At 33.3% G+C, this 8,653-nt stretch overlaps 1 long non-coding RNA gene across 2 annotated transcripts; it reads left to right on the forward strand.

Moving 5' to 3' along the window:
• The first annotated feature begins 1,958 nt into the window (after positions 1-1,958).
• Positions 1,959-6,852, forward strand: LOC103164243. 2 transcript variants are annotated; one of them, XR_003481201.2, is made up of 2 exons: positions 1,959-2,427; positions 3,414-6,852. It is a non-coding gene; the product is annotated as an uncharacterized LOC103164243 (long non-coding RNA). The 2 variants fall into 2 exon arrangements; XR_003481202.2 differs by having other exon boundaries at positions 4,611-6,852.
• The last annotated feature ends 1,801 nt before the right edge of the window (positions 6,853-8,653 follow it).

Below are 8,653 nucleotides of genomic sequence, written 5' to 3' on the forward strand. Positions count from 1 at the left end.
TCTTAGTATGGAATATACATCATGTTAAATATCATCCGTAATGTAATGAAAAATGTTTTTTACAATAAAAGATTTTAAGACATCTTTTAAAGATTTAAGATAGCTGGCATCCTGTAAGATACTGATAAGCAGTCTCTCAATTTTTACATTTCTATTTTTTATCTTGCACATCATATACATATATGCTTTGTCTATACCTTCACTATAGTTATCTCTACAGTTATTCAATTTAATATGACATCAATATTGTTAGCCAGTATAATTTTATATATAATGTCCAGATAACATAGAATCCTCCTTTTATTAAGATAGAAACTTAATCCTGAAATCATACTCCTTTATGAATGAATGTGTAGTGTTCTTAACTGTCTTCCCAATAGGATGGACAGAAATGGTTCATGAGATCAATAGCTACAACCCATATACCAATGCCAAAGTAACAAAAACATTTTATCTGGAGTAGCAGCTAGAACAGTGAGTGAATGTGCTTACTTCTCTTAAACCCAATTGCAAGTTTTTGTCTTTAATAATAGCACAGTATTCACCCTCACTTCATACTGAAATAATGTTTTGTTTTAAATTATCTTATGTCTGCAGTCTTGAACTATGCAGCTTAGTTGATCCTATTACAGTACCTGATATACTTCAGTGTAGAAAACATATATAAGGGTTGTGATAAGGATATGGTATATTCATTACAGTTAAACACTCAGCGACAAAATGAATGACTATGGCTAATGTCCATGGGAAAGTAGACCAAGGCTAGGGATGTATACACACTCTCTCAGTTCTTTATATCCTTCTCTTAAAGATAACAAAGGAAGCCATGACCTTTGTAGCCAGGATATCCCTATCTTACCATTATTACTAGATATCCCTTTTCCCTATGTAGTGATATATAGTCCTTATTCCTGGTTACATGGCCTTGTCCTCAATCAATTCATATAAAAATAAGGGAATTGCTCAATTCTGTAAATTGGCCAATAAACCACTGAGAAAAATGTTGCTAGTTTTTATAGCATCCACCCATTCATTTCTGGGTTTTGTTTTAATTATAGATTTATTTTTTGGTTGCTTGTTTTGATTTTTTGTTTTTAAGGGGTTTTGTTTTATAATTTTTTATTTTAAAAATAATCTTATTTTACATATCAATCCTCCCATTTCCTTGCCTTCCCATCCTTGAATGCTTCCTACCAAGCCCCACAACTAACCCCCCCCACCCATTACCCAAGGATAGTGAGGCCCTCCATGGGGGAGGGGGTCATCAAAGACCATCAGATCATTATGGATTAATAACAATTGAAATATAAGTTCCTTAAGATTCAAGACGTAGTCATTCATTATTCTGATGCTTTTGCAATTAAAATGTTAATTATTTTGACATGCCCTCTTTTATTATTTCTATAACCCACTAAGTTCAATTACTCTCATTTCTATAGAGCACAGGCAACCTCCCATAGGCCATGTCCCTAAAATAAAAGATACTTTTCATTTCTCACCCACAACTATAATTCTGCAAATCTGATCTTCTGTATATACTACATTTTTGAATGGATAATAAGAAGAAATTGCATGTAAATGTTATTAGTAGTCTGATGGGGGAAAGTACTTCTGTGTATGTGTTTGTCTTACTGGTTGATAAATAAAGTACTGTTGGCCAATGAGGCAGCAAGTTAGGCAGGACTAGGAGTCAAGGAGGATTCTGGGAAATGTAGTAAAGAAGTGGTGATCCACGCAGGAAGTGACACAGCAAGGAGATTCATAAACAAGGGTAAGAAGGAAGTGGGCCCCTTTTCTCTTCCTCCTGGTCTCTGCTCTGGAGTTGCCATGTGATCCTTGGGCAAGAGAGGGCGCCAGCGGAAGGCATCCTCTATAAGATAAGTCTTATAAAACATATAGATTTATGATAATTAAGACTGAGCTAACAGATGAGAAATCCTAGTCTTTGGCCAAGCAGCATTTGTACCTAATATAAGTCTCTGTATATTATTTGGGGCCCTAACTTGGCAGGCAGAACTCAGGTGGCTGGCAGAAAGCGCCCACATGGTGGTAGGGCTCGGGTGGCTTTTGGTGGAAAGATTCATTTTAACAGTAGTCATTATTTCTTTTACCAAAACTTCTGGTTATAACTGATTTTTGTGTAGTTCAGAAAATTTGTTTTTGGAAGATGGGTCAATATTTGTTGAACATGTAATGTGTTTGTGGTGATATTTTCAGTATCTCCACATCGATACTAATTTTTTCTGACAATTCTGTGAAATAAATTCTATAGCATTCATATTTTCCAGATGAAGAACATGACAAATTACAAAATGAAAGTCTTCGGTCATACAGCTAGAATTCTTGAGTGTATGCACAAAACTAATTTCCAATTCTCATCTTGTTCAACATTACTCAAAAAGAAATTTTCCGATCAATTTTGCTATGGTAAGGTTCTACAACTTGCTTTCAGAATATATAATAAACTGTAATGATATTGCTCGGTTATTTTCTCATTTATTTTCTATTCTCTTCATTATATTGGGAACTACATTTAAAAAAAAAACTCCAGTTTTTTGATGAGATATGACATAGTATTGCATGGTGAAGTGCTCCTTGTGAATGAATGAGCAAAAATTACTGTGCCATATCATGTGAAATGAGCATTTCTCATAATTCCTGAATAAAACAAGTGTCTCTTATTTTGTTATTTTTAATTCTTCAACATCATCAGATTATATTACTTATGTTTGATGGAGACTACAGTAAATTTATAAAGTGATTATGTATGAACAGGCTTTTTTTTGGAAAATGAACTCTTTAAAAATCCAAGCAGACAAGTTAGATTTTTGTTTGTTTGTTTTATTTTTTTTTTTTTGAGACAGGGTTTCTCTGTGTAGCTTTGGAGCCTATCCTGGCACTCCTTCTGGAGACCAGGCTGGCCTCAAACTCACAGAGATCTGCCTGCCTCTGCCTCCCGAGTGCTGGGATTAAAGGCGTGCACCACCAATGCCCGGTGACATGTTAGATTTTTATGTAAGTTTTTATTAGCATATGTTCATCCTGAAACATAATTGATTTCATTAACTTTTTAATACATATTTCTGAAATGTCAAAGTTTTCCTTGGTTTTTAAAAACTCACCTAGTTTTTCTCACCTGTGGACAGGGAATTTCTTGGTGTTTACTGATATTGTGATCAAAAAACATAAAAAGAGTTGTTAGTGGTAACATCCACAGAGATAGTAAGAAAAATAGAACAGAGTGGGTGTCTACCAGCTAAAGTAGTATAAAACAGCAGAAGACATTCCCTAGGCAAGAGGAATTCCTTCCTCTTCCTAATTTCTTCTTAATATTTTGTTAACCAAAGAAATCACCACACTTGGTCCATCTAGGACTCATTTATTATTACTAGTGCTTCTCTTTTCTTTTTTAGGTACTTTTGGTTCTTTGGAAGAAAAAGATTGTTTTGTTCTTTTCAAAGTTGGTGCTTTATGTTTGTGCTGGCTCTGTCCTGCTTATCCTAGCTAGGATCTGTTTCCTTGTCTAGTCTTGGTTACACAAGCTAAATGACCTCTGCAAGCAACCCTTTCCCAGACTCTGCAGTCAACTTGATTCTGGCCTGCATAGATCATGAATGGCAGGCCTTGGCTGCACTTAGAGGATAGATTATAGGGAAAAGCCAGGTATTTTTCTCCAGGGCCTGGCTATCCCTGGCATTAGAGATGACACCAGGAGTAGCTGCTAATTTCTGCAGGGCCTTCTGTGCTTCAAAGACCAAAAGTGTATTCATTGGTTTTTATGAATTAAAATTTCTCTCTTTTAAATGCTTAAAATCATTCTACTATTAATGTTGTCTCATTCAGAGTTGAGGGATCCAATGTTGTAGCCATACTCTTAAAGTATTTTAAAATTGTACAAACTTAAGTATCCAAATACAAATGAAGGACTATGCTTATTAAATCTACAAAATTTTTAAGTGAAAAATATGAATATTTAGTATTGCACTGAGGACTCAAGTCCTTCAGTGAAACAGCCAGGATATTAAGCAAAACACTTCTTTGTAAACAATGCCTGTCAAGCCACTAATAAAATACAATGAATGTTGCAAAAAATGAAGGTGTTTAATCACAGATATCATAAAATTTAAAAAATATAAATGTATATTTTTAAAAATTAAATTTAAAGGTTTTCATTCAAATTATACCAACAACTAAAATTCTTCTCCAAGCAGAAAATGGAGAGTTTGGTGGTGGAATACAGATTATTATTACTCATTGGAAGACAGCAAAGCTTCCAAACCACTCAGAAAGTTAATCAGCAGTCATAAATGCAAACTACCTTGAGATTTAGGTAGGAAATGCATGAGACATATATTATAAAGATGAATCCATATAGAATATCTCTCTCCATGAATCTTTCTATATTTTCAATTAGCATCAAATTGGTAAAACAAAAAAAATGTGAGATATTTTGATAAAGAAATAAATGAAGACAACTTTTAAATGATTCAGCAGACTAGTCCCTGATGGAAAATAATGCCAATATGTGTTGCAGTTGATACTCTGATCAAAATGTCATCATTTCTTGATATTTTGTCAAAATTGGATGTGCATGTGTGCTGTTTTTTCAGTGTTGAGAATTCAACCCCAACTCAGTTTCCTTCCAGTTTTCCTTTCCAAAGAGCAAAGGCTCTTCAGTTGTCAGAATGATTACCTGGATTGAATTTTGCAAGAAGAACCACTAAGTATGGGTTTATGTGTTTTTAAGATTGGATAGCCAGTCTATGAAGAAAGAACTTATAATAAGTGAAGAACTATTTCTGGAACTAGTGAACAAGCTCAAAATCTTCACAAACAAATTTTTAATATTTCATTGTTATTTTATACCTATGAATTTAATTTTTCAGAGTATTTCAATATTTCATGAGTCATGTATGTCAAGATGAAATTCTCTTTAGTACAAAAATTAAATGTTTTAAGGTGACAACTGTGAATTAGACAGACTATAATTATTTTACATGTTTAGAATAAACAAACCACTTCAATGTCTAGATCAGAAGAAAATAGCTTTCTCTCTTCTATCTTCTCTTTATATACAGATATTACATATCTAAACACACAGCATTGAACCTGCAAAGTCCAAACTGAAAAAAACAGAAAGTTTCTTAGCCCATTAATATTTACATATTATACATCTCTTTCAGCCTTCAAAAAGACAACTTTTATAATTTTAAACATATGTGTGTGTTTTATGAATTTTTTAATTATAGCATTTTGTAGGAGATTAAAATAAACACCCACTTTTTTTTAGAAATAAATAAGAATGACTTACACTCTAACCTAGTCAGATGCTACCAGCCCAAGGTTTTTGTAGCTACTGTGGAAGTTTAAAAGACAAACTGAAGCAGTTAGTGGTCCCTCTCTTATGGGATGGAGAGATCAATTCTTGCTATCTACAAGTTTTTGTTAGCATCCAAGCACATAGTAGCTTGGCTTATAACTATATTAATTTATTTAATATGTAATATTTAATATATAATACATGCAACTAGGATTTATTTCTTTGTTTCTTTCTTCCCCCAATTATGTCTTCACCAATTACAGGACCAACACACAATCCAAAATCATAGGGTTAATAAACACCATTGTCTGCAGAAGTGATGACTGACTTTCTATAGATGTTACATTTTAGAACTATAATGCAGACACATAGCTGGACTTGGGACTAATATTATTCAAGAAATAGCTATGCCAAGTGTTGGTGTGCTTAGAAAAGTGCACAGTGGAAAGAGGGTTTGGATTGCTAGTTTTCCCCTGGAAGGTATTTCAAGGATTACAAAGAAACAAAAAATACAGTTTAGTCAGAAGGTGGTAACTGAACATCTATGTTGAGAAAGGTGCTCATTTTTTTTTCAACATAGGCGTCTGAATATGAGACTCATTTTATGCCATAATTTACTTAAGTAAAGGTAAAACTTCTGAATGTGTGTTTAAAGTTGAAACATTTCTAATTCCCATAAGCTTTAATGGTTTACTTCAATAACAGGAAGGCTATGGAGCCTTTTCTAACTAACCGTTTCTTTCTTAAGCAATGATAATTGTTCTTCCTGTGATCAAGTCACACAATGAAGTAACTTTTCCTCCAGTGGGAAACACTCAGAGCCTTCATTGCTCTGTGACCAAGAAAATAAATTCCTTCCCAACAGCCTCCTCCACAGGCTTATCAGAATCCAGTCAACTCCTGATGCTTTTATTCCTTCACTGCCTTTGCTTTTATCCTGTTGCTTTTTCTGAAATAACATTTCAAGTGATTAAAGCATATTTACTTATCATAGAAAATACACAAGAGAAAGCTATTAGATAAAAACGATCTGTAATTCCATATTACCTGTTAACTTTTTAATGTGGTTGTTAGAATCCTGTTTCTATGCTGTTATACACTGAACTCTAAGATACTTTGAAATAAATGTTGAAAGATGCTGTGCAATTTACTCATATCTACTTTGTACTAGTTTTTTTAACATAGCTTTTTTCATTCTATAATTTTTCTTCAATATTTCAATAATTATATATTATTCTATTTCCATGTATAAGAATGGATTTCACAATGTGTTGTTTTTTACTTTTCCTTTCAAATGTAATGTAACTGAAACATACTTGTAAAACTTAAACTCATAGATCTAAGAGTAAGATCATTAAACACTTTTATTTTGCTAAGACTTCCAAGATGTGAAAAAAGTAGGTTCTACATTAATAATGTAAGAGGATGCTGTTTATTACTGTTGAGAGAGTAATTCTTTATTGTTTTAATTTATGAATGTTAATTGGTAATAAATTGACAAACATTAAAACTTTATATACTTATTTTGTGAATTTTCACTTGTAAAATTGCTTCTTTACAACCACTGTCCAGTTGTTTTGTTTTTCTAAAGTATTTATCCTATTGATTCACAATGTTCTTTAGGGATGAGTTGATTATACATGAACCCAAAACTGGTATAGAATTCACTGAGTAGCAAAGGGTGTCTTTGAACACCTAATCCTAAGACCTGACCAGGGGGGTTGTAAGTATTCATTACCATTTCTGGCTTCTAAGTGTTTGTGAATAAAAGTTAGTAAGTACCTCCTTTGTCCTAAATTTTTATAGAGAGTTTCTGTCTGAACTGTCATTTTTACTAATATTCTCTATGATATTCCTGCTAGACTATTATTAGGATGATTAGTCAGTCTTACTATCCATTATTTTTCTCTAACTTTGTAATGTGTATCCATTGGTATTGAATCCCTTATTATACTGATGGGCTACACTGTATCCCCTCTAATTTCTACCTATAAACAATAACAAAAGCTGTGATTTCAAGCAGATTCAATACTATTTTATACAAAAAAAAATCTTTTAAGGATTAAGTGGCTTATAGAATGATTTTTAATTAATTTTATTTAAATTAAAAAGAATCTTATTTTAATATCAATCCCAGTTCCCCCTCCCTCCTGTCCTTCTATTCCCACCACCATCTCCTCCATCTTACCCCCATCCATTTCTTAGAGAGGCTGAGGCCTCTCATGGGGGATCATCAAAGTCTGTTACATCATTTGCAGCAGGGCCTAGGCCCTCCCCCTTGTATCTAGGCTGAGAGAGTGTCCCTTCATAGGGAATGGGCTCCCAAAGCCCATTTTTGCATTAGGAATAATACTGTTCCACTGCCAGAGGCCCCATAGACTGTTCAAGCCACCCAAGGAATGATTTGTATCAATGTTAATAATGAACTGTCCCCTTTTAGTAGGCTACAAACCTAGAAAATTCTATTACAAAAAGTTTTAATGGGCAGTGGTGGTATACACCTTGAATCCAAGCACGCTGGAGGCAGAGTCAATGAGTTTGAGGCTAGGTTGGTCTACAGACTGAGTTCAAGGACAGCCAGGGCTACACAAATAAACCCTGTCTCAAAACAAACAAACAAACAAGGAGATATAAAAATAGTTTTATATAAAAGTAGTAAAGTGACAGATCAAAAGGATTTATTTACTAGATATCAGTAAACATTAGTTTAGTAAGTATATATCTGAAAGTAATTTGATAAAGTATGGGAAAATTCAAGCTAATGAACTGCAAGTACTTTCAACATAGTGTTATGAGTTTAGCTACTTTCAATGCTTAAAATGGGGAGTGGCATTAACTCAAATTAGTAGCTGCTGTTATAAATGTTCCATGACTCTCTACCCATCTTCACTTAACAGGCTATATCCATAGTCTAATCAGAAATATTCAGGCAAGCAACTTCATAATTTCATTGATGTAGGTAAATTCCCTTTCTTAAAGAAAAATCAATGTGGGTGTGGTTTAATTTCGATAGCTTCAGAAAAGAACTGGAGAATTGTCAAAAGGTTAATAGACAGATTGGGGTAAGAATGCTTGTACATCTGTGATAAATTGTCTAAAACCAAATTTAATTAATAGAAATAAGAAAATTGTTCTCTCTTTCACATTTGCCTTGGCAACTTTAAACATAAATTTTGGACTGAAAGCATTGGGGAAATAGTGGTTTACAGTCATGGAAAAATATGAAGCAATTGAAACTATATTTTTATTCATATGTAGTCACTGGAAATATAGTTTTTAAAAAGGAAGTAATTTCTTTAGCTTCTCACATCCTAAATTGTGTACAAAAGTGTG

The sequence above is a fragment of the Cricetulus griseus genome (assembly GCF_003668045.3).
Source record: "Cricetulus griseus strain 17A/GY chromosome 1 unlocalized genomic scaffold, alternate assembly CriGri-PICRH-1.0 chr1_0, whole genome shotgun sequence".
NCBI lineage: Eukaryota > Metazoa > Chordata > Mammalia > Rodentia > Cricetidae > Cricetulus > Cricetulus griseus.